The sequence below is a fragment of the Bufo bufo genome, chromosome 2 (genome assembly GCF_905171765.1).
Source record: "Bufo bufo chromosome 2, aBufBuf1.1, whole genome shotgun sequence".
Classification (NCBI taxonomy): Eukaryota; Metazoa; Chordata; class Amphibia; order Anura; family Bufonidae; genus Bufo; species Bufo bufo.
Genome location: NC_053390.1, coordinates 122,673,702 through 122,700,951, shown reverse-complemented (window position 1 = coordinate 122,700,951; position 27,250 = coordinate 122,673,702). Strand labels below are relative to the sequence as shown.

At 43.7% G+C, this 27,250-nt stretch overlaps 1 long non-coding RNA gene across 1 annotated transcript; it reads left to right on the top strand.

Annotated features, from left to right (window-relative positions):
* Positions 1-983: 983 nt before the first annotated feature.
* On the top strand, positions 984-24,209 carry LOC120991365. The gene is made up of 3 exons (XR_005776642.1): positions 984-995; positions 13,565-13,570; positions 24,068-24,209. It is a non-coding gene; the product is annotated as an uncharacterized LOC120991365 (long non-coding RNA).
* The last annotated feature ends 3,041 nt before the right edge of the window (positions 24,210-27,250 follow it).

The window sequence follows — 27,250 nt, the reverse complement described above, 5'->3', positions numbered from 1 at the left end:
GCAGCGGCTCCGATCGGAAGGCAGAGAGCGCTGCATCCCTCTGCCTAACCTCAAAGATGCCACTATCTCTGTTGAATGTGGCATCTGAGGTGTTAATTGGCCAGTTTCTGCATCATCGCTGATGCTAGTCATTACAGTCGAGTGCCTGCTGTATTATGCAACTGTCACCTGCCGCATATGGGGCAAGCTCAGCTCAGCAACTCGCTCCATATAATTCCCTGCAAGAGATGGCCTTCCGGTTTGCCTGGTGGTCGTTTTGCAGCGAACTTTGCTCGTTCGCGGTTCGCCGAACAGGCGAACATATGGCCATATCTGCCGGCGCCATATTCTTAGCATTGTGAAGAACTTTGATCCATGACACATCCATCAGGTGCGGCAGGACAGCCAATTGAGACGTTTCAGCACATAGACACACCCCCTACCCTATAAATAAACCCGATAGAGCAGAGATAGACTTTTAGGGACACCAAACGTTAGCCAATAGGGCCACAAAAGTCCTTTTAAGGACTAGTATAGGTGTGCTATCAATAGGTGTGACATACAGAGAGGTGTGATATACATATAATATACTTTCTAACATAGAAAGTGTATTATAGTGCATTTGTATTGTGCAGCGGTTGTGTGCGGTTCTGCTGCGATACAGCAGCTAGATAGAGGGACAAATGCTATTCGAATAACTAATTTCTACTGGTGTGATATACCTGTTGCCCCCCCAAAAAAACTGATTGTGGGGTGTGATATACCTATAATATACCTTCTAACATAGAAAGTATATTTTAGTGCATTTGTATTGTGCAGTAGTTGTGTGCGGTTCTGCTGAGATACAGCAGTTATATAGAGGGACAAATGCTATTCGAATAACTAATTGCAACTGGTGTGATATATCTGTTGCCCCAGAAAAAAAAACTGATAGAGGGGTGTGATATACTTATAATATACCTTCTAACATAGAAAGTATATTATAGTGCATTTGTAATGTGCAGCAGTTGTGTGCGGTTCTGCTGAGATACTGCAGCTAGATAGAGGGACAAACGCTATTGGAATAAGTAATTGCAACTGGTGTGATATACCTGTTGCCCCCAAAAAAACTGATTAAGGGGTGCGATATACCTATAATATACCTTCTAACATAGAAAGTATATTATAGTGCATTTGTATTGTGCAGCAGTTGTGTGCGGTTCTGCTGAGATACCACAGCTAGATAGAGGGACAAACGCTATTGGAATAACTGATTGCAACTGGTGTTATATACCTGTTGCCTCCCCAAAAAAACCTGATTGAGGGGTGTAATATACCTATAATATACCTTCTAACATAGAAAGTATATTATAATGCATTTGTATTGTGCAGCAGTTGTGTGCGGTTCTGCTGAGATACCGCAGCTATATAGAGGGACAAACGTTATTCGAATAACTAATTGCAACTGGTGTGATATACCTGTTTCCCCCAAAAAAACTGATTAAGGGGTGCGATATACCTGCTTCCCCAAAATACTGATTGAGGGGTGTGATACACCGGCTTCCACCAAATATAGATTGAGGCCTGCGATACACCAGCTTCCACCAAATATTGATTAAGGTGTTTGATTTGGCGACTTCCAGCAAATTCTCATTATTGGGTTCTGTATACCTGTTTCCACAAAATACTGATACAGAGTATTGATATACTGGCTTCCACCAAATATTGATTGAGCCCTGCGATACACCAGCTTCCACCAAATATTGATTGAGGCCTGCGATACACCAGATTCCACCAAATATCTATTAAGGGGTTTGATTTACCAGCTTCCAGCAAATACTCATTATTGGGTTCTATATACCTGTTTCCACAAAATACTAATACAGGGTATTGATATACCGGCTTCCACAAAATATTGATTAAGGCCTGCGATACACCAGCTTGCACCAAATATCAATTAAGGGGTTTGATTTACCGACTTCCAGCAAGTACTTCATTATTGGGTTCTATATACCTGTTTCTACAAAATACTGATATAGGGTATTGATATACCGGCTTCCACCAAATATTGATTGAGGCCTGCGATACACCAGCTTCCACCAAATATTTATTAAGGGGTTTGATTTGCCAGCTTCCAGCAAATACTCATTATTGGGTTCTATATACCTTTTTCCACAAAATACTGATAGAGTGGATTGATATACCGGCTTCCACAAAATATTGATTGAGGCCTGCGATATACCTGCTTCCACAAATACTGCTCTTCTATAGGGACTTTGCCACAGGGTCATTTTGAAAATGACAGGCAGATGAAGAGGCAGGCCATTCTGCAGGGGTGGTAGGGGTCGGGCAGGTGAATCAAGGCCGGAGCCTAAGTGGGAAGTTGGAGAAGGTGCGTGTAATTACGTCAAAGACTGCACCAGAGTTGGTTGAGTGGCTCACTCAGCCTTCCGCTTCTGCACCATCTTCATCCTCTGTATCAGCACCCTCCTCACTCTCAGCTGTGTGCACCCCAAAGACTCCACCACCACCACCATAGCCTCTCCACTCTAGTCAGATGAATTATTTTCCCATCCATTCCCAGACCCTACCGATGCACATCCATTCTTGGCAACGGATTAGGAAGAGGAGGTATCAACGGCCGCCATCCAGCGGTCCCACGACAGTACCCAGATCAGCCCAAGGAGGGTGGTCCCCGCTGTTACTGCCTACTCCGAGATCTCTAATGTCAGTGGTGGTGAAGGTGACGATGATGACGTGTCAATGGACGTCTCGTGGGTGCCCACAAGAGAGGAAGAGGAGGGGAGTTCAGAGGGAGAGCTAGAGAGGCAGATAGGGAGGAGAAGGAGGAGAAGCAGGCAGAACTCGCAGTGCACAGGAGGCAAAAAGCAGACTGCTAATGTATCTGGAGCGAGCTATCCACCATGCACGGTCACATCTGGCGCTCCCTGGATGCCGACACATGGCTCCGCAGTGTGGGCTTTTTTTAACGTGTCCGCTGCTGACAATAGTGTTGCCATCTGCAGCCTGTGCTGTCAACGCATAAGTTGCGATAAGCCCAACACTCACCTAGGGATGACCGCCTTAAGAAGGCACCTGGCCTCCCATCACAGAGTCCAGTGGGAGCAACACCGTCAGAACCCACAAAGCCACACTCCCGGTGCTCCACGTCCTGCCTCTTCTCCTTTTCCTCTCTCCTCCCATTTGTCCAACACTCCACCTTCCACCGTGCCATTGTCCTGTTCATCTGGCAAAAGGCAGGCTTCCGTTGCCCAAATGTTCGAACTTAAAAAGTTGATGACGCCGGATAACCCTCTTGCCCAAAGGCTGACCGCCGGCTTGTCGGAACTGCTAGCCCGCCAACTACTGCCATATAAACTGGTGGACTCAGAGGCCTTTAGAAAATTGGTGGCCATTGGCACACCGCAATGGAAGGTCCCCGGAGGGAAATATTTCTCCCAGAAGGGCATCCCAGAGCTATATGGTCATGTTCAGCAGCAAGTGAATGTATCTCTGGCACACAGTGTCGGTGCCAAGATACATCTGACCACAGACACATGGTCTAGCAAACACGGGCAGGACAGGTTCATAACTTTTACTGCCCACTGGGTGAACCTTCTGACGGCTATCAAACATGCAACCTGTGGCACCAGTGTACATTTGGTGTTACCGCCACGGATTGCATACAGGCCTGCCTCTTCTTCTTCTCCTCCTCCTACTCCATCATCCGTCTCCTCCTCAGCTGACTCCTCCTTTTCCACTGCTACCGCCTCTTCCACTGCACCCCCCAGGTCCCCAGAACCTATTCGACGTGCCAGGTGAGACGTTGCCATGCTGTGCTGCGACTGTTGTGCCTGGAAGCCAAGAGCCACACCAGTCTTGCACTGCTTTCAGCTCTGTGGTCACAGGCAAATCAGTGACTAACCCCACTCAATTTGACAGTTGGTAAAGTGGTGTGTGACAACAGTGCCAATCTGCTGAGCGCGCTGAAGCAGGGCAAAATGACACACGTCCTGAACTTAGTCGTGCAGCGATTTGTTGCCAAATACCCCGGGTCCAGGATGTCTTGCGGATGTCTTGCCAAATACCCCGGGGTCCAAATAACCCGGTGTCACGAGGGTATCAAGAGCCACGTCTGACTCCGTTATACCCGGGGTCAGGAAGTCGCAGCGGGTGGCTGCGCGCTCTATATCTAAAGATCACGGTGTTTCTTAGTTATTGTTTTCTGTGTTTGCCTTGCTATCCTTTTTGTCTCTCTCAGGGATCCGTAGCTTCTCCTCCTCAGCTGTTTCTTGTCTGCCACTCCCTACCTCCTTATATTCTCCCCTCACACTTCTTTAGTTGCCAGTTATAGAGCTTCCTGCCTGGACATCTATACTGACCCACGGGAGTGGTTAATCCTGGTTGTTGTTCCTGTGTGCTTCCCTCCGGATCCCTGTTTGGCTTATTGTTGTCTCTTGTTGTCGCCCACCTGGGAATATATGTTGAGTCTGTGTTGTCTGTCCTCCCCTTGGTGTTTTCCCTTAGAGTTAGTGGTGCGGACTAGTGTTCCCATCGCCCTGTTCACTACCTAGGGCTCAGCTCAGGGAAAGCCAGGGCTTTAGGCACGTGATCGGCGTACGGGTGAGGAACCCGTCTAGGGACGTCAGGGCAGCCAGGTGCCAGCCGCCAGGTGAGTCAGGGGTCACCATCTTCCCTCTCACTTGGTCAGGGCCTTCCTCGTTCCCTCCCTCTGTGTCACGTATGTGATAGCCACGCCGACCGTGATATTATAACTGGCCCTTACTTTTTGAGAAAAAAATAAAAATAAAAAAATAAAATTTTTTTTTTTTTTAATTGTTTTTTTTTTTCTCTCTCTCTACTTAGAATCCAATATGGATCCTATTGATGCCTTGGCAGAACAGCTTCAAAGCCTGTCTTTGGAGGTGGCAGGATTGAAGGCGTCTGTTCTCCAACAACAGCAGCAAATGCAGCAGACCGCACCCCCAGCGGTTGCTATGGGTAACCAGGTTGTCACTGAACCCAAGGTTGCTCTTCCCGACAGATTTTCTGGGGGAAGGGACAAATTTGTGACGTTCCGTGAGGCCTGCAAATTATATTTTAAGTTGCGCCCTTACTCCTCAGGTCATGAAGAACAGCGGGTAGGGATTGTCATTTCCCTGCTTCAGGGGGATCCGCAATCCTGGGCGTTCTCGTTACCCCCTGGTTCTCAGGCTCTTCGGTCAGTGGAGGGATTTTTTGGGGCTTTGGGTCTCATATATGATGACCCTGACCGAGTCGCCCTGGCTGAGTCGAAGTTACGGAGACTCCTACAGGGAGATCGGTCAGCAGAGGAATATTGCTCAGAGTTCCGTAGGTGGGCTACGGATACTCAGTGGAACGACCCGGCTCTCAGGAGTCAGTTCTGCTCTGGGTTATCTGAAAGGGTTAAGGATGCACTGGCGCTGTATGAGACCCCCCTTTCCCTTAATGCTGTTATGTCCCTCTCTATCAGAATAGATAGACGTCTTAGGGAGAGATCGAAAATTCCGGAGCAATTGGTTACCTCTCCCAAGCAACAGTCAGCCTGTACTGACTTAGATGAGCCTATGCAGCTAGGCGGAACTTCTCGTCAGGTCCGTCCTCCCGAGGTTCGCCGTAGGGGGGGGGGCTTGTTTTTTCTGTGGGGGGAGGGGTCATTTCATTAATGTCTGTCCCTCCTTTCTCAAAAACAAAAGACCGTCGGAACTACTAACCCCGGGCTGTGCGGAGGATGTCAGCCGGGGGGTATACGTTTCCTCCATACGAACATCTCAATTTGTGTTACCAGCGGTCATTGTTTTTGGTGTTAAGACGGAGTCTATTTCTGTTTTTCTAGACAGTGGAGCAGGGGTAAACTTGATTGATGCCCATTTTGCCCGCACTATGGGTTTGTCTCTCTGTACGCTGCAGAGACCTATTCCCGTATTCGCTATAGATTCTGCTCCTCTGTCTCAGAGAAACCTCACCCACATTGTTCGTAATTTACACCTTCGGGTAGGGGACCACCATAATGAGTGTCTTGCATGTTACGTTCTGGAGGGCCTTCCCTCTCCGGTGGTATTGGGTCTTCCCTGGTTGGTAGCGCACAATCCAGTGGTGGATTGGCAGGCCAGGGAGATATTGGAGTGGAGTGAGCATTGCAGAGTGAATTGCTTAAATAACAATTGCTTAATCGCCTCCATAGCTTCCCTACCTACATTTATTTCGGACTTTGAGGACGTTTTTTCTGAAGAGGGTTGTCAGAAACTACCACCTCATCGTCCTTATGATTGCCCGGTTAACCTGATTCCCGGGGCAAAATTACCCAAGTCCAGGTTGTATAATCTTTCGGGTCCCGAGAGACAAGCCATGAAAGATTATATCTCCGAGAGTCTGGCTAAGGGACACATCAGACCCTCTTCTTCACCCGTGGCTGCAGGGTTTTTCTTTGTTAAAAAGAAAGATGGGGGCCTGCGTCCTTGCTTAGATTTCCGTGAGTTAAACCAGATAACCATCCGTGACCCATACCCTCTTCCTCTCATTCCTGACCTTTTTAATCAGATTGCGGGTGCTAAGTGGTTCTCCAAACTTGATCTTAGGGGGGCCTACAATCTGATTCGTATCAGGGAAGGGGATGAGTGGAAGACAGCTTTTAACACCCCTGAGGGGCATTATGAAAATCTAGTTATGCCTTTCGGTCTGACCAATGCCCCTGCTGTCTTCCAACATTTCGTGAATGATATTTTTAGTCATCTCATCGGCAGGTTTGTAGTCATATACCTAGATGATATCTTAATTTATTCGGCTGATCTGAAAACACATGAGGTGCATGTCAGGCAAGTACTGCAGGTCCTACGGACGAATAAAATATATGCGAAAATTGAAAAATGTGTCTTCGCTGTTCAGGAATTACAGTTCCTGGGATATCTATTATCTGCGTCAGGTTTCCGCATGGATCCTGGGAAGGTCCAGGCAATTTTAGATTGGGATCTTCCTGAGAACCTTAAAGCCCTACAACGGTTTTTGGGTTTCGCTAATTTCTATAGAAAGTTCATTAAAAATGATTCAGTGATCGTTAAACCTCTTACCGACATGACTAGGAAGGGGACGGATTTTTCCAAATGGTCTGACGCCGCTAAAGATGCATTTTCCTCTCTAAAGGAGAGGTTTACCTCGGCACCTGTTCTAATTCAACCTGATGTCTCCCAGCCTTTTATTGTCGAGGTAGATGAGTCAGAGGTGGGAGTGGGAGCTGTATTGTCTCAGGGTCCGTCTCCTGGCAAATGGCGTCCTTGCGCTTTCTTTTCCAAAAAATTATCTTCTGCGGAGAAGAATTATGATATTGGAAATAGGGAACTGTTGGCGATTAAACTGGCGCTTGAAGAGTGGCGTACCTTCTTAGAGGGAGCAATCCACCCCGTCACGGTGATTACGGATCACAAGAACCTTCTGTACCTAGAATCGGCTAAACGTCTCACCCCTAGACAAGCTAGGTGGTCGCTATTCTTTACCAGATTTAACTTTGTAATCACCTATCGTCCTGGGGCAAAAAATACCAAGGCAGACGCATTATCTCGTAGTTTCCCTGGAGGGGGTAATGTTTGTGATCCGGTACCTATTTTACAAAGAGGAGTGGTTGTCTCTGCTGTACACTCTGTTCTAGAGGGAAAGGTGTTAGAGGCTCAGGGGGACGCCCCGGCCTCTTGCCCCTCAGAGAAATTGTTTGTACCGTTAAACCTGCGTCTTGAATTATTAAAAGAACATCATAATTCGGCACTTGCTGGACACCCGGGTAGTAAAGCAACCTTGGAGCTTTTATCTCGTCGTTTTTGGTGGCCAAGGTTGCGTCAGGATGTAATGGATTTCGTGTCTACTTGTTCTACTTGTGCACGCGCGAAAGTCTCTCATACACGTCCAGCAGGGTCTTTATTGCCACTTTTCATCCCCAATAGGCCATGCACACATCTGTCAATGGATTTCATCACTGACTTACCGTTGTCGGCGGGTAAAACAGTTATCTTGGTAGTAGTAGACAGGTTTAGCAAAATGGTACACTTTATTGCGCTACCCGCACTTCCTAATGCTAAAACTCTCGCTCAGGTGTTTATCAGTGAAATCGTGAAGCTTCACGGGGTCCCTTCCGATGTGGTTTCGGATCGGGGAACCCAGTTTATTTCTAAGTTTTGGAAAGCTTTTTGTTCCCGTTTGGGGGTTCACTTGTCCTTTTCCTCAGCTTTCCATCCTCAGTCGAATGGACAGACTGAGCGTACCAACCAAAACCTAGAAACATATTTAAGGTGTTTTGTGTCTGAAAACCAAGAGTTGTGGTCATCATATTTACCGTTAGCTGAGTTTGCCATAAATAATCATTATCAGGAGTCCACTGGCAAGTCACTATTCCTTGGTGCATACGGTTTTCATCCCCAATTTTGTACTTTCAAAGAGGGGGGGTCTTCTGGGGTTCCCGAAGAGGAAAGGTTTTCTTCATCTCTTTCATCGGTATGGCAGAAGGTGCAAGTTAACTTGAAAAAGATGAGTGGTAAATATAAATGCATGGCCGATAAGAAACGGTCGCCAGGTCCGGACCTAGGAGTGAATGACTATGTGTGGTTGTCTACTAGGAATATTAAGTTGAAGGTTCCCTCTTGGAAACTGGGTCCTAGGTTCATTGGTCCCTATAAAATAGTAGCCGTCATTAACCCTGTGGCTTTTCGCCTGGAGCTACCTCAGACTTTTAAGATCCATAACGTCTTCCATAAATCGTTACTCAAGAAGTATGTTCCACCTCTAGAACCATTACTGCTGCCACCTCCTCCTGTTATTGTGGATGGTAATCTGGAGTTTCAAATAGCCAGAATTGTTGATTCTCGTCGGGTCCGCCGCTCTCTTCAGTATCTGGTGCATTGGAGGGGTTACGGTCCCGAGGAAAGAATGTGGGTTCCAGCGTCAGAGGTAAACGCCAACAGGTTAATTCAGACTTTCCATGCCTCTCATCCGGAGAGACCTGGTCCTGAGTGTCCGGAGGCCCCTCGTGAAAGGGGGGGTACTGTCACGAGGGTATCAAGAGCCACGTCTGACTCCGTTATACCCGGGGTCAGGAAGTCGCAGCAGGTGGCTGCGCGCTCTATATCTAAAGATCACAGTGTTTCTTAGTTATTGTTTTCTGTGTTTGCCTTGCTATCCTTTTTGTCTCTCTCAGGGATCCGTAGTTTCTTGTCTGCCACTCCCTACCTCCTTATATTCTCCCCTCACACTTCTTTAGTTGCCAGTTATAGAGCTTCCTGCCTGGACATCTATACTGACCCACTGGAGTGGTTAATCCTGGTTGTTGTTCCTGTGTGCTTCCCTCCGGATCCCTGTTTGGCTTATTGTTGTCTCTTGTTGTCGCCCACCTGGGAATATATGTTGAGTCTGTGTTGTCTGTCCTCCCCTTGGTGTTTTCCCTTAGAGTTAGTGGTGCGGACTAGTGTTCCCATCGCCCTGTTCACTACCTAGGGCTCAGCTCAGGGAAAGCCAGGGCTTTAGGCACGTGATCGGCGTACGGGTGAGGAACCCGTCTAGGGACGTCCGGGCAGCCAGGTGCCAGCCGCCAGGTGAGTCAGGGGTCACCATCTTCCATCTCACTTGGGCAGGGCCTTCCTCGTTCCCTCCCTCTGTGTCATGTATGTGATAGCCACGCCGACCGTGATACCCGGAGTCCAGGAAAATCTCTGCCCATTTTAGAAGATCTTACACAGCCATTGCTCGCCTTGCTGACGTTCAGAGGCGACACAACCTGCCCCTCAGACGTCTGATTTGTGACTGCCCGATGCGCTGGAACTCCACCTTGTATATACTTGATACCGTGTTTCCCCGAAAATAAGACATCCCCCGAAAATAAGACCTACCTCTAGTTTTGCCTATCGCTATAAATATAAGGCATCCCCCCGAAAATAAGGCCTCCCCGATAATAAAGCATCCCCCGAAAATAAGGCCTCCCCGATTATAAAGCATCGGCCGAACATACCGTAATGCCTCCCAGATTATAAAGCATCCGCCGAACATACCGTAATGCCTCCCCGATTATAAAGCATCCGCCGAACATAATGACTCCCCGATTATAAAACATCGGCCGGACATAATGCCTCCCCGATTATAAAGCAAGCCACCCCAGAATGTAAGGAGCTCACTGATTGGCCGCAGCCAGGACAAGCTGCCGCCTTCTTCCGCCCGCTGCTCGCTCTGCCCTGATGGAGTCTCACAACTTGGCTGGCACGGACACACAGGGGACGGGGTGACAGGTAGGGGGGGAATATCTGATGGAAGGTGGGGGATGTCTGGTGAAGATGGGGGGGGAGACTAAAAACGGTAATTAAAATGACACAGGGTGATCAGAGGGGGGAATCAAAATGAAAACAGGAGGATCAGAAGGGGGTACTAAAATGCTATAGTAATCCCACCCCTCTGATTCTCCTGTACCATTTTGAGTCCCCCTGTGTCATTTTAAGTGATCCCCCTCCCCACCCTGATACCCCTGTGACATTTTTATTCCCTTCTCTGATCACCCTGTGCCATTTTAAGTGATCCCCCTCCCCACCCTGATTTCCTTTTTATTTGTTCAACAATAAATGTGTACCGTATTTTTCTTCATGGAAAAATAAGACATCCCCTGAAAATAAGACCTAGCGCATCTTTTGAAGCAAAAATTAATATGAGACACTGTCTTATTTTCGGGGAAACAGGGTAGGCTGCTCCAGCAGAAACGTGCCGTTAACTCTGCGGCAGGACAGGTTCTGGGGAGATTGTTTTTTTTTCCCCACGCCAGTGGCTGCTCATGAGCGACGCATGCAGACTTCTGCGCCCATTTGATGTCGCAGTCAGGGCGCCATCAGTGACATCGTACCTTAGGCTCTCTTCCTGGAGCACGCATTGTGTCGTGTCATTGATCAAGCCGTTGAGGAGCAGGATCAGGAAGATGAGGATGTCGCAATGCTGAATGAATTCCCAGGGAGAGCTACTCCATCTGAGACAAGTCAGCAGGAGACTGAAGAGGAGTCAGAGGAGGATGGTGCCTGGGGGAGAAGGCACCATCCTCAATTTAGAGCAAATGGGGGCCTTCATGCTCCAGTGTTTGAAGAGGGACCCCCGTATAAAAAGCTTAAAGGGCAAGGACCAGTACTGGGTGGCAACGTACTTAGACACCTGGTACAAACACAAAATTGTGGACATGTTACCAGCATCACAGATGGCTGTCAGAATGCAGCATTTTCAGGCCTTGCTTTGAGAAATGCTGCATTCTGCTGTTGCAGGTGCTGGCAGAGGAATTTCCACCCACAGAGAAACAGTTGCGGGTACCAATCCTACAGTGCATGCAAGAAGAGGGCGGTTTGAAGATGTGTTGGTCACAGAATATGAGATCATTCTTGCAGCCAACCCATTGACAGCCTCTCTCCAGATCCAGCCTCAGGGAACGCCTAGACGGACAGGTGTCCGACTACATCGGGTTAACGGCCGATGTGGACACTCTGAGAAGCAAAGAACCCCTTGACTACTGGGTCTGCAGGTTTGACCTGTTGCCAGAGGTGGCACAATTTGCCATGGAACTCTTGCCTTGCCCCACGTCGAGTGTCCTGTTTGAAAGGACATTCAGCGCAGCAGGGGGGATCGTGACCGATAAGCGCACTCGCCTAGCTCACGACAGTGGGGACTATCTCACATTTCTAAAAATGAATGAGGCATGGATCTCGGAGGAATTCAACACCTGTGATGACCACGTTTAATTGAATTTCCTCATGCCAGCCGACACATATCCGCCACAACCCAGAACAAATAATGGTCCCTGTCTTATGTAAATGCAGTGGCATAAAAGGCCTTTTCTGTCCGGTGAATGCCTAATATTTGGGGCCACGGAGGAATTCAATACCTGTGACAACCATGTGTTATCGAATTTAAACTATTATCATTTGTTTTTTTTTCAAGAGGGGGGATTTCGTTAGCCATGTTGTTAATCCAATTTAGTATTTTTTTTGTTCTTTTAAACATACAGTGGGGGAAATAATTATTTGACCCCTCACTGATTTTGTAAGTTTGTCCAATGACAAAGAAATGAAAAGTCTCAGAACAGTATCATTTCAATGGTAGGTTTATTGTAACAGTGGCAGATAGCACATCAAAAGGAAAATCGAAAAAATAACTTTAAATAAAAGATAGCAACTGATTTGCATTTCATTGAGTGAAATAAGTATTTGAACCCTCTAACAAAAAAAGACTTAATACTTGGTGGAAAAACCCTTGTTTGCAAGCACAGAGGTCAAACGTTTCTTGTAATTGATGACCAAGTTTGCGCACATTTTAGGAGGAATGTTGGTCCACTCCTCTTTGCAGATCATCTCTAAATCCCTAAGGTTTCGAGGCTGTCTCTGTGCAACTCTGAGCTTGAGCTCCCTCCATAGGTTTTCGATTGGATTAAGGTCCGGAGACTGACTAGGCCACTCCATGACCTTAATGTGCTTCTTCTTGAGCCACTCCTTTGTTGCCTTTGCTGTATGTTTTGGGTCATTGTCGTGCTGGAACACCCATCCACGACCCATTTTCAGTTTCCTGGCAGAGGGAAGGAGGTTGTCGCTCAGGATTTCACGATACATGGCTCCGTCCATTTTCCCGTTTATGCGAATAAGTTGTCCTGTGCCCTTAGCAGAAAAACACCCCCAAAGCAAAATGTTTCCACCCCCATGCTTGACGGTGGGGACGGTGTTTTGGGGGTCATAGGCAGCATTTTTCTTCCTCCAAACACAGCGAGTTGAGTTAATGCCAAAGAGCTCTATTTTGGTCTCATCAGACCACAGCACCTTCTCCCAGTCACTCTCTGAATCATTCAGGTGTTCATTGGCAAACTTCAGACGGGCCTGCACATGTGCCTTCCTGAGCAGGGGGACCTTGCGAGCCCTGCAGGATTTTAATCCATTGCGGTGTAATGTGTTTCCAATGGTTTTCTTGGTGACTGTGGTCCCTGCTAATTTGAGGTCATTAACTAACTCCTCCCGTGTAGTTCTAGGATGCTTTTTCACCTTTCTCAGAACCATTGACACCCCACGAGGTGAGATCTTGCGTGGAGCCCCAGAGCGAGGTCGATTGATGGTCATTTTGTGCTCCTTCCATTTTCGAACAATCGCACCAACAGTTGTCACCTTCTCTCCCAGCTTCTTGCTAATGGTTTTGTAGCCCATTCCAGCCTTGTGCAGGTCTACAATTTTGTCTCTGACATCCTTGGACAGCTCTTTGGTCTTTCCCATGTTGGAGAGTTTGGAGTCTGCTTGATTGATTGATTCTGTGGACAGGTGTCTTTTATACAGGTGACTAGTTAAGACAGGTGTCCTTAATGAGGGTGACTAATTGAGTAGAAGTGTCTAACCACTCTGTGGGAGCCAGAACTCTTAATGGTTGGTAGGGGTTCAAATACTTATTTCACTCAATGAAATGCAAATCAGTTGCTATCTTTTATTTAAAGTTATTTTTTCGATTTTCCTTTTGATGTGCTATCTGCCACTGTTACAATAAACCTACCATTGAAATGATACTGTTCTGAGACTTTTCATTTCTTTGTCATTGGACAAACTTACAAAATCAGTGAGGGGTCAAATAATTATTTCCCCCACTGTATGTATTTGACATGTATTTGTACTGGCCTGCAGTAAAATTGATATCCAATGACCGTCTAATATACCTCCAGCCACATAATCACTTGATCTTTTATGTATGTTGAATACATAATTTTTGGGGCCTGTATTATGACTGGCCAACAGTAAAATTGTTATACGGTGACCGCCTAATGTACCTCCAGCCACATAATCACTTGATATTTTCTGTCCGGTGAATGCATAATGTTTGGGGCCTGTACTCCACTGACCTGCAGTAAAATTTATATCCAATGACTGTCTAATATACCTCCAGCCACATAATCACTTGATGTTTTCTCTCCGGTGAATTAATATTTTTTGGGGCCTGTAGTCCACTGGCCTGCAGTAAAATTGATATCCATCAACCGTCTAATATACCTCCAGCTACATAATAACTTGATCTTTTCTGTACGGTGAATGCATAATTTTTGGGGCCTGTAATCTAACTGGCCAACAGTAAAGTTGTTATATGGTGACCGCCTAATGTACCTCCAGCCACATTATCAATTGTTCTTTTCTGTACGGTGAATGCATAATTTTTGGGGCCTGTAGTCCACTGGCCTGCAGTAAAATTGATATCCATTGACCGTCTAATATACCCCCAGCCACATAATCACTTGATGTTTTTTGTCCGGTGAATGCCTAATGTTTGAGGCCTGTACTCCCCTGGTCTAAAATAAAAAATTTCTAGGCTCCAGCAGGGCACATTTTTGACAGTTCCCCTTTAAGATGCATAAAAATGGTCCCTGATTAAAATATATATTTTTTGTGGGAATTTTTGCCATTGATCTCCCTCTGGTATGTCACTGTCCATGTTGTGGGATGATTTGTGCACTTCTAGTAAGTATTTGGTGGCTGCAAATATGACCTGAAGGTTTTTCAGGTTCACCTGCCATTAAAGTGAATAGGGCCCGCCGTGAACTTGTGGTTCGCGAACATTTGATAGCGTTCGCGACATCGCGTTCACGAATCGTTCCGGCCGATCACTATTCCCTGCACGTAATGCCTTGCATGTGTGGCATTATGTGTTAAGGGGTTAAATACTAGATACTACAGTCTGCTTTTTAATTGCTTTCCATGACATAACTGTTATAACACATGGTCTGCTTAAATGGGAAAAAAAAAACATTTATATTGGTAAATTAGAACTGAACAATGTCTGAGCAATAATCCCTGCATTGAGCTCAAAATGTCTTTAATTAGGGTTTCCCAACCAGTGACTCAGAGCCACATATGGCACTAGATCTCCCTGATTGTGGCTACACAACTTTTTTCAATTGCTGCTACTGTTTGTTCATATCTCAAACCATCATAGACTTTTTTACTTTTAATATTCAGTTGGGCTAAACACCATAAAATGTAAAATGGCTTGTGATCTACAAAATATTAGGGGCCTCTGATCTCAATAACCCTTCACCTCAGGTTCCTGGTTGAGTAGTGGAAGAGGGGGTAGAAGGATGGGTGAGGTATGGAGTGTTTTCAACGCTCAATGTGAAATGAAATTGTCAATATAATGTGGCTAAACTGTATAAACTTTAAGAGACTATGGTTTTTAGCACCACATTGGTGTCAATGTGCACCATGTAAAATATACACAAAGAAAGCTTTTAATGCGTTGATTGACAGATGTAATTGAACTTTCTTCTAATTTTCCCTGGATTAAGTATCTGTTTTTCTTTAATTTGTGTAACCCTCGAAATCATAACAAATCTCGAAAAATAAGTTTCAAGCTGTAGCTTAGTTCTATGAGTAAGCCAAGTGAATAAAGCATGGCAGCATAATAAACCTTTCACAGGAGCCCTAAGCTATGGCACTTACCATCTAAGCGCTAGATTTCAGCATGCATGTACTTTTTGGCTTCAGTGCACTGCTTCAGTTCACCTGAGAGGCTTCTTAAAAGCTGTGATAATTACATCTATCATGAACACTTGTTAGTCTGTTAGAATCCCACAACAAGAAAATACATAGAAAGTAGATTACCTTTCCTACAACACAAGCTTATTCTGCTTTTATCTACACTGCCAACATCTCAGCACTGAATGAAGCAATAGTGGATGCAAGAAGGCGATAAACGCTAGGCACTGCAGATGGCACCAACGGGGCAAGAAGCCAAATGAAGGAAAAATATGATATATGTTTTCCAAAGATGGAGGCTTTCATATTTTCAAAATCTTTTAAAATAATTTTAACTAAAATCAAAATCCGTTGTTACCGAGGGGTTAAATTGTTCTGGTGAAATGCTTTTTATAAGAAAACATCTTTATAAATGGACTCAAAGTTAATTATGAATATAGGAATTGGCAAAAGATAAGAGCTTCAGCATTCCAGAGGTTGGGGGCCTTAAAGTGCCTGAAGACCTAGGAAGAGAGGAGCTATTTTAAAGAAGTAATACAGGATGGGGTCATTAAGTTCATTTCTAAATTATATTTCTTTTTCTCATAACAATTTAGAACAGGCATGGCCAACCTGCGGCTCTTCAGCGGTTGTAAAACTACAACTCACACCATGCACTGCTGTAGGCTGATAGCTGTAGGTAGTCTCGGCATGCTGGGTGTTGTAGTTTTGCAAAAGCTGGAGAGCCTCAGGTTGGCCATCCCTGATTTAGAAGAATAGACTGCATGCAGGTTTTACTAAGCTAAATGTGCCAGAATTGACTAGAATTGCACCAAAAAAACTGGCATGCATGGCTTTTGTGTTTTCAACACATTTTATGCCTTTCTGGACAGTTTTTTTAAGTGTCTATAGAATGAGGCATGACTACGAAGAGTTGTAAAATGCGTCAGATTTAATAATGCTGTACACAATTTTATACATTTCAAGTAAGCCAAGAGGTGCTGTAAGGAAGAGATAAGAGACTAATATGTCTACTAAACTGTGCCAAATGTATGCTACAGTGTGCCCCATTCTGATATCTGGAATGTTTTGGTGCCGCAATATGGCTGCGTCCATGACACCTTAATCATTTTTATTTTTGTAGAACCCTGTTACCCTGTTTTGCAGCCCATTTTGTTGCAGATTTAACCCACTGCATTTCAGTAAGTGAAATCTGATAACAAAATAGTAAGCCTTAAAATCCACACTATTTTTTTCTACAGGGTTTGAACATGTGTGTTAAAAAACTATTTTTTGTTATTTTCTCCTTTCCCTTTAATTATTCCCTTTTTACTGTAGTGTAGTGGCTAACTAGATGGTATTAAGGATAGATACATGACACTGAGCTTTAAGCTCCAAGGAAGATGTCTGTAAGAAAGATTTCTGTGACTACCTCTCTCTTTGCATTCAAAATTGGGTGTTGGCCGGCAAGGAGCCTACACTTTGATTACAAGTTTTGTGTTTTTTTTTTTTTTTAACTCTGTATGTGACATGTATATGTCTGTATATGTATTTTATCACTATTCAGTGGAACCTATTTTATTCTTGTATTGTAGAATTCACAGTAAAACTACATGGGTTTGAAAAAATCTATCCACATGAATTGTACTGTGCTTTACTGCTGATATTTGATGCACAGTCAGCACTGAAAATCCACCAGGTATCCACCACATTTGAATGTGGCCTTACACCTTTGACAGGATTAGTATAGCTTATTTACTATTCTATGTGATCATGTAACTATGGCTAGTTTATAGGGTAATAAAATATGGTACAAACCGGATTCCAAAAAAGTTGGGACACTATACAAATCGTGAATAAAAACTGAATGCAATGATGTGGAGGTGCCAACTTCTAATATTTTATTCAGAATAGAACATATATCACGGAACAAAAGCTTAAACTGAGAAAATGTACCATTTTAAGGGAAAAATATGTTGAATCAGAATTTCATGGTGTCAACAAATCCCCAAAAAGTTGGGACAAGGCCATTTTCACCACTGTGTGGCATCTCCCCTTCTTCTTACAACACTCAACAGACGTCTGGGGACCGAGGATACCAGTTTCTCAAGTTTAGAAATAGGAATGCTCTCCCATTCTTGTCTAATACAGGCCTCTAACTGTTCAATCGTCTTGGGCCTTCTTTGTTGCACCTTCCTCTTTATGATGCGCCAAATGTTCTCTATAGGTGAAAGATCTGGACTGCAGATTGGCCATTTCAGTACACGGATCCTTCACCTACGCAGCCATGATGTTGTGATTGATGCATCCAGTATGGTTTTACGGCCTTGACCCTTACGCACAGAGATTGTTCCAGATTCTCTGAATCTTCGGATGATGTTATGCACAGTTGATGATGATAGATGCAAAGTCTTTGCAATTTTTCGCTGGGTAACACCTCTCTGATATTGCTCCACTATCTTTCTGCGCAACATTGTGGGAATTGGTGATCCTCTACCCATCTTGGCTTCTGAGAGACACTGCCACTCTGAGAAGCTCTTTTTATACCCAATCATGTTGCCAATTGACCTAATTAGTGTTAATTGGTCTTCCAGCTCTTCGTTATGCTCAAATTTACTTTTTCCAGCCTCTTATTGCTACTTGTCCCAACTTTTTGGGGATTTGTTGACACCGTGAAATTTTGAATCAACGTATTTTTCCTTTAAAATGATACATTTACTCGGATTAAACGTTTGATCTGTCATCTACGTTCTATTGCAAATAAAATATTAACATTTGACATCTCCACATCATTGCATTTAGTTTTTATTCACAATTTGTTTAGTGTCCCAACTTTTTTGGAATCCGGTTTGTACATCCCCCATTGCATGCGTCCAAATCAAGGCATTTTTTGCACCCATATTAATAACTAACCACATTAGGGAGGTATGCCCCTTTTTATATGTCATGGTACACTTTGTATCTGCAGTGAAGCAGAATGCCAATATACATGGTTTGAGTATAGATCAGGCTATAAATCTTTATTGTATGCAAATGATCTTTTGCTATATATCTTACAACTTTGCATTTCTTTTAACTCACAGGTGAAACTCGAAAAATTATAATATCGTCCAAAAGTCCATTTATTTCAGTAATGCAAATTAGAAGGAATTGCATTAATGCAGCTTAAAATTTGAATTTTGAGCAAATGGTACCTCAAAATTGTGACTTTGGGGTTTCATAAGCTGTAAGCCATAATCATCCAAATTATAACAACTAAAGGCTTGACATATCTTACTTTGCATGTAATGAGTCTATCTCATATGTTAGTTTCACCTTTTAAGTTGCATTACTGAAATAAATGAACTTTGCACAATATTCTAATTTTTCGAGTTCCCCTGTATACAAGAATTTGAGACATTTGGGAGATTAACAAACCTTATGGTTAATTATACTAAAACTGAGGTCCTTAATATTTATCTTACCCCAGAAGAGGTATAGCACATGCAACTGATAATTTTCTATTTAAATGGCAGTCTGTTACCATGAAATATTTGGACGTCCATATTCCTTCTGACTTTTCCAAATTGTATTTGCTCAGTTACCAACTCCTTATGGGAATGCACCTTTGCAGGGGGTATTCCGGCTTTTAGATACTGATGACCTAATCTTGTTATTCTCAAGTGAATGGCAGCTGAGCTGCAGTAAGCCAGTACTGGCACTAACCAATGGATGGGACTTCTGCTTCCAGCTTCGTCCACTGTTTAGTTTTGGTTGACAGCGGCTTCTGTAAATAGCTGATAGATATGTTTGCTGGGTGTTGGGCCCCCAACAATCTGACATTAATGACCAATCGAGAGGAGTACTAAGCTGGAATACAACTTTAGCGATCTCACTTGATACGATAAAAAAAAGACTGTTATGATTTGAAAGAATGAGAACCTTGAAGGCATCCAAATTAGTACTCATGCAATGAGATTTGAACCAGGCATCCAACTCTTCCTGTTTGGACTATAGCTCACATATTAACTCCTGCAGGGAGCAGTCCTCCCTCCAGTTACTCCCTACACCATTCAAGGGACTTTCCTTTTGGAGTCTCTGCCTATGCACATGACTGCCCTGATATACAACCTTCTAGTAACAAACCTTAACCTCTTATGGACACAGGGCATACAGGTACGCCCTGCTGTCCCGGTACTTAAGGACACAGGCCGTACCTGTACACCCTGTGTATTTGCCGATCACCGCCGCGCGGCGGGCGGTCATCGGAACTGGGTGCCTGCTGAAATCAATCAGTAGGCACCCTGGGTCAATGCCGAGGGGGGTCCTGTGATCCCCCCGTATCGGCGATTGCTGCGGATTAACCCCTTCTATGCCGCTGACATGGCATAGAAGGGGTTTGTGTTTGAGGGAGCGCATCGTGTCCCCGCGCTGCTGTGGCCGGGACTTCATGTCTCAGAAGGCAGCCCGATGCCGTGCCTTGCACGACCTCAGGAACTGCCTTCTACAGGAGCCGAGGAGATCCAGCCTCAGGCTGTGTCTCCTAGGCAACCTGTTAGTGTAGTACTCTGTGTAATACACTAACAGGCAATGCATTACAATACAGATGTATTGTAATGCATTGCAGAGGGGATCAGACCCCCAAAAGTGAATGTCAGAAATAAAGTAAAGTAAAAAAAAGTTTTAAAAAAGTGTTTTTTATAAAATTAATAAAGTATAAAAAGAAGAAAAGAAAACATACAGCAGTTTACGACCACATATGGGGTGTTTCTGTAAACTACAGAATCAGGGCCATAAATATTGAGTTTTGTTTGGCTGTTAACCTTTGCTTTGTAACTGGAAAAAATGGATTTAAATGGAAAATCTGCCCAAAATTTTTAATTATGACATGTTATCTCTATTTTTCATTAATTCTTGTGGAACACCTAAAGGGTTAACAAAGTTTGAAAAATCAGTTTTGAATACCTTGAGGGGTGTAGTTTGTAAAATGGGGTCATTTTTGGCTGGTTTCTATTATGTAAGCCTCACAAAGTGACTTCAGCCCCCAACTGTGACTTCAGCCTTGTAACGTCCCCAAAAAATAAAATGGCATTCCCAAAATGATCCAAACATGAAGTAGACATATGGGGAATGTAAAATAATAACTATTTTTGGAGGTATTACTATTTATTATAAAAGTAGAGAAATTGAAATTTGGAAATGTGTTAATTTTTCCAAATGTTTGGTAAATTTGGTATTTTTTTATTAATAAAAATTATTATTTTTTACTCCATTTTACCAGTGTCATGAAGTACAATATGTGATGAAAAACAATCTCAGAAGGGCCTGGATAAGTTATTACCCCATAAAGTGACACTGGTCAGATTTGAAATGGCCTGGTCCTTAAGGTGAAATATGGCCGTGTCCTTAAGGGGTTAAACCATACTCCTGAGAACAGGAGTTAGATATAGCAATTTCCACTTTAGACAAGCGTAAAATATTTATCTTATGCATGAGATTAACAAAGTTTGCTCCACCCAGGAAAGAACTATAAAATATTGACCCAGTGGTACTGAGTCATGCAGTGTATGCACAAGATATACTCCTCTGTCCTGCTGGCACTATGGTACATGGAGAGGTACCATGCACTATGTATGGTGGGGTTGTGCTGAGATAACACTGGTCTGGGATGGGATTTTATTTCCACCTTATGTCATATTACTCGGAAGAGAGTCAATAGCTTCCCACAAATAGTGTTATTGTCATTACTCCTAGGGTCCATTGGTGCACAGAAAAGAGATCCACTTAAATTTTTCCGCAGCACAATATGTCTTACCACGCCATCGAGGTATGACTCATATTCCCTCTCTACCAGAATAACAACTAGAGATGTCCCACCTATTCTGGATTGAGGAACTGTCTGCAGAGACTTGAGGTAACAATGAAACATTCCTACAAAAATTCACTGGACCTCCCAACCTTATTTTCCCAAGGATATAATTAATTTTCATTGTATTTTTCTCTCCAAGTCAATATTGGACTATTACCCTTATCTTTAATATCTCTCTATTCCTCTCTTTCCATTCCCTGTCCCCTTTTTTCCTCTTCTCTCTTCTTTCTGCATTTCTTCTCCTCTTTTATTTTTGCTGTTTTCTCTTAGTTGTTTAATTGTTAGGATCTCCCCCTGTCCATTCTCTCTAAAGATTGACCCATAAAATATGAGAAATTTTGTGGCCATGATACCACCTTTTTGCACCCATAGACCACTGATGACCATGTAATAATAGGTGATTGATGACTTTTGCAATACTCTGTCTAGGAATAATTAAGGGATTTGTGGTGGCGAGGGAGGCTGTGTCTTGTTATGCCCTGTATTGTAATTGATTTTTTGTTCCATTAAGATTTGTCCTGCAAGGCCTCATGTTTTGCACTTTCCTTTTATGAAAATTAATAAAAAGCGATTGAACATAAAATAAGGTATATTAACTCATTTGAAATATCTATCTAGAACACTTGTAGAAATTTTCCAACATGACTCATTTCATCCACTATTCAGCAACCTGCATCTGGTCTTCTGACTTATTTTTCAGTGGCAGTCCAGCAATTATTTAAAGTGACCCTCAGGGGAAAAAATAATCCCCTTTGGGTGCAGTTTAATAATTATAGAAATATAACCATCTCCCAGTGTAGTCGTCCCAGGATCAGTACATAAAATTGCAAAGCAAGTAATATACCAAACCCTTGATAGTTATCTATGTTATGTAGCAGCTGCAGATCACCACAAGTTGACACCCATGAAACCACATCTCCTACACCATGTAGAGATAAACCGTTTCATTTGTTAATGCCATCTAAAGAAACGTATCTGCCTTTATATGATACATAAATGGAAATGCATTGTCTCTCACATAGATAGATAGATAGATAGATAGATACAATTTAGCCATCAAATTCTAATGGGTCAGCATAAATTAGATCCGAATCAAAAGTGCCCCAGTTGCCTGAAAAGTCGTGTATGACACTCTGGGGTCTCCTAGGACTGTATCCAACCCCCTTCAAGCTCTTTAATGCCAAGACAGCATTAGGGTACATTCAGACGTCCGTTGAATGGGTCCAGATCCGTTCTGCAATTATGCAGAACGGGTGCGGACCTATTCATTTTCAATGGGGCCGGAAAAGATGCGGACAGCACACAGTGTGCTGTCCGCATCCGCATTTCCGGTCTGCGGCCCCGAACCATAGAGCATTTCCTATTCTTGTCCACAGCTGCGGACAAGAATAGGAATGATCTATTAAGTGCCGGTGATGTGCGGCGCCACTATGGACTTCTGAATGGACCCTAAGTAATGGGAAAGTATTTATAAACACATGGTTCCAGAAGAAGCAATGGCTTATTGTTTTTAACAAGCAGTCCAAAAAGTTTCCCTTTTTGGGGAGTAGCAACAGGTTTAGTGTTATTTTAAAGAACATTATCACTGGTATTAGGAAAACGAGGCATGCACATGGCTGGAATCCGTGTTTTTTTGATCCGCGGTTTATGGACCACAAAATATACACGGTCATTTGCATGAGACCCAAGGTAGTAAAAGAACATCTTTATCAGTGCTCTCAATGTCAAATGAAAAGGAAATGGGATTATATTTATTCAAATAAAATGTCTCACAATTATGATGCATTTTGGGTTTTTCCCATTCACCAGATAAATTAGACGCAGAGGAAAGTGGAGAACCCTTAATCGTGTTATTATTGTGAGACATTTATTTTAATAAATATAATCAAAGATATGAAGATCCCTAGTCCATTGAAGATGACAGCATGGATACAGACTTTTTGTTACTACCTTATCCTGGATGACTTTATAAAAGTCTCAGGGTTCTTTCAATTTAATTAAAAGTTGTAGGCACCAATCCCTTCTAGAATATATTATATTGATTATCTCCCCCACCCACTGATTTTCGGGGTGGTACAACCATTAGGCAAGACAAGGCAGATCCGGGACATATTATTCAATCTAAAACCAAACAAAAGGGTGAAAAATGTCTCAGGTACATTCAACTTGAAACAACATGGCTACTGAGTAATCTGACCTCTACAGGTTCAATAGTATTTTGTGATAATCACTAAAAAACACATATAGCGACCACAGCATGTAAAAATGTACCAAATTGTATGGTCGCATATACAAATATTAAAAAGTACAATAGTGTACCATATATGGGCTCATCAAACAGAAAACTCTATTAGAAAGCACCATGGATACCATCATTATTAATCAAACAAAACCTTGTGTGAGATTATGTTGGTGCTTTCTATGTCCGTTTATTGACTGTACTCACACTATGATTAAGGAGGCAAACTGCGTCCGAAACGCGTAATGTCCATGGACATTTTAACATTTTAATATGCATTAAAAAAAAGCTTTCAATTTTCATTCCTGGCATTGGATTGTTTGTACTTATCCACGATGGACTGGAGCAGGGTTTGAGCTGCCGGAGTTTTGGAGTGTCATGGAGCTGGTTTACTTTTGTTCTCATACATTAATTCCTAAAAAGCCATTAAAGGGAACCTGTCACCTCCAAAAACCATCCCAAGCCACTAGCAGTACCTGACAGTAGCCAGCAGCATGTTTCCGACGATAATTTTCTTCCTGAAGGCCGATGCAGCTAAAGCTCAGAAAACTTTATTTTATCCCCTGCCGGCGCTCTTCTCTAGTCATGCTTAAAGTCAAGGGGACAGCGACCTCCTTGCTTCAAGTCAAGATAACTACGCCCCCTTCCCTGCCCCTTTTCTGTGACTGACAGGGCTAATGCAGAGAGTTCGGCAAAGGCAGCCGAACTGCCGGCTGTCAGTCACAGCGAAGGGGCAGGGAAGGGGGCGTAGTTATCTTGACTTGAAGCAAGGAGGCCGCTGCACCCTTGACTTCAAGCATGTCTAGAGAAGAGCCCCGGCAGGGGATAAAAGAACGTTCTCTGAGCTTTAGCCGCATCGGCCTTCAGGAAGAAAATTATCTTCGGAAACATGCTGCTGGGTACTCTCAGGTACTGCTGGCAGCTTGGGATGGTGTTTGGAGGTGACAGGTTCCCTTTAAACCTACTGTCAGTCACAGTGGGACACCACAGACTGCAAATCGTAGTGTACTCCCATGCAGTGCCAGCTACAATGCGTCCCCTGTACAGCTTGACACAGTTTGCCTCTACATAGTGCAACTAACAGTATGTCCCCCAATTAGTGCCAGTCCCATACATTTCCAGCCAGTGAGGGCCCACATACAGGTGAAACTCAAAAAATTAGAATATCGTGCAAAGTTGCACGATATTTTAATTTTTAGAGTTTCACCTGTACAGTCACATACACAGTGTGCCCTTAAAACCTAGCCAAAATTCCTCCCATTTCCAGCTATAATGCCCCCATATTACTAGCTAGTCACAGTCTGCTACAATAAACAGCCCCTCTGCCTACCCCTCCTGGCAGAGGTTACTCCAGGAGAGATCAGCGGTGCCTGGGAGATGCTGCTCATCTATGTATAGAGGGCACACATTAATACTAATTACACAGATATATAAATGTAAATCAGCTAAGGAGGTCACAGGAACCCCATTCTCTCAATAGTCAAGGGTTCCCTAGGTGAGACTGTGGATATGCCATACATGTGTTAGATGGGAATACCCCTTTAATAGTCATTGATATACATCATTTACAATGTAATAACACATTATGGTATCTTTCATTTACATGACACCTACACAGAAAAAAAAGGAACGTACTTTCACCATCTAAACGAACACGCTGTACCAGTGAAACCGGAGGAGAATTTTTATTAGTGAGCAGTGTAACTACTTTAATGATTTATTTTGCTTGTTCAGCTCCTGTGTGATAATAATTAGTGGTACATTTACGATCAGATTACGCCCAAACGCAGTCGCCTCCCATCGCATTGACGTGGTGATACACTAATCATTTTCCAGCGCAGCATACAGGTTTGTCATCTAGGTCAAGGAAACAAGCTAAGCCACTCCAGGATGCAAATGAGGACAAGTGACAGCTCTGCCCTGTACTTTCTCCAAGTCAGAGTGTACTGTGGAGAATCCTGGCTGCTCATTTCCACACAAGTACATTGCTACAAAGACAGCAGAAATAGATTACACAGTTTATGTGAACTCTTTAGCCTTTTATCAGCCGCATTAATTACTAACATAAGAATGCTGAATGAAGGAAACATAAAGCTGAACAGATAACAAAAGGTAACTCTCGAACCCGTCCTTAGACTAGGGAGTACAGACTATTCATCCCATTTATTTACCATCTGCGGAAAAAGTAGGACAGCATGTCTTAAAGGTGAATTACAAGACTCCATGGATAGAGACTACTGCCACTAAGGGTAAAAAAGGGAGAGCAACAAGAGACTTTTATCAACTTTCAATCAATACTACAATGAGATACGGTGCAACTGCATGGTACTTTTTCTGGCAGAACACTGGTATTCATGGGGCTAGTGTAACCTCAGGCAGATTACTTAAAGCAGCCTTCCAGTTCAAGAAAAACTAATTCACACTAACTGGGGAATGAACAGAACTAGAGATGAGTGAATCGAAGCTGACTGTGGCAGACCTCTCTGCCTTTGGATTACTATATAAAACTGTATTCGTCTCTTTGTTCAGCGGTTGCTGGTTGTTCGCCCAGATCAGAGCTATCCAGGGATGTGTAGTTTATGGGGATATGTGGGTTTTTTGGGGTTTTCTGTATTTTGGGAATGGTTTTTCTGCCTGTGAGTGATTAAGTTAGTTGATTGTGTTTGTTAATTATATCATATGCAGAGCCCATTGTGTTTGCTAATTGTGTCACTGGCAGAGGGGGGGTTTGTGTACATTTGTTGGAAGACCTGCATAAAAGGCTGACATGTAACCCATTAAACAGTTCCTGCTTGACCCTCAATACAGAGCCTCCTCTCGTACTTGGGGGGGGGGGGAGGTATAATTCATAAATTCGTATGATTCTGGAATGTTCGGTAGCTGACTTCATATTCGGGGAAAAGAACAGCTTTGGCAGCGTTAACCCCTTTACCTACTCAGGGTGCCATAACAACTGGTGGCAAGCACCCCAGAAGGACAGCTTCAAGCCGACCTAAGCAAATGGAGGCACACTATGAGCAACTAAAGTGATCTACCCTCAAGGATTTGCTGGAGAACCGGGGTCGACCGGCTAGTAACCGCAAAAAGAGGGATATTATTTCCAAATTGCTAGAGGTGGATCGAGCCAAAAGGATTGTCGAACCAGAGAGGACACCCGAAGAGGTGAGTTTCGACCGGGCCATTCAGATAAGATTGGCACACTATGGACCGAATCCACCAATGGATATAATAACACAAGTCATAGAGGCTGTGGATGCTAACTAGGGTTGAGCGAACCCGAACTGTAAAGTCCTCGTACCGAACTTTAGGATTTTTGGACCCCGGACCCGAACCCGAACATTTCAGCAAAAGTTTGGGTTCGGGGTCGGTGTTCGGCGAGTTAATGGCACTTTTTGAAAGGCTGCAGAGCAGCCAATCAACAAACGTTTAACTCTGTGCCCTTAGAAGCCATCACAGCCATGCCTACTAATGGCATGTCTGTGATTGGCCAGTGCAGCATGTGACCCAGCCTCTATATAAGCTGGAGTCACGTAGCGCTGCACGTCACTCTGCTGTGTAGGGATAGGATGCTGCTGCTGTGAGGGAAAGAATAGAAAGAAACTTTAATCAGAACTGCAATTGAACTCAGCGATCTACATAGATTTTGTTTTGTGGGTGCAGTGCACAATCTTGTTACCCTGCCCTGAGCCCAGTGACAGAGAAAAATAACTTTTATCC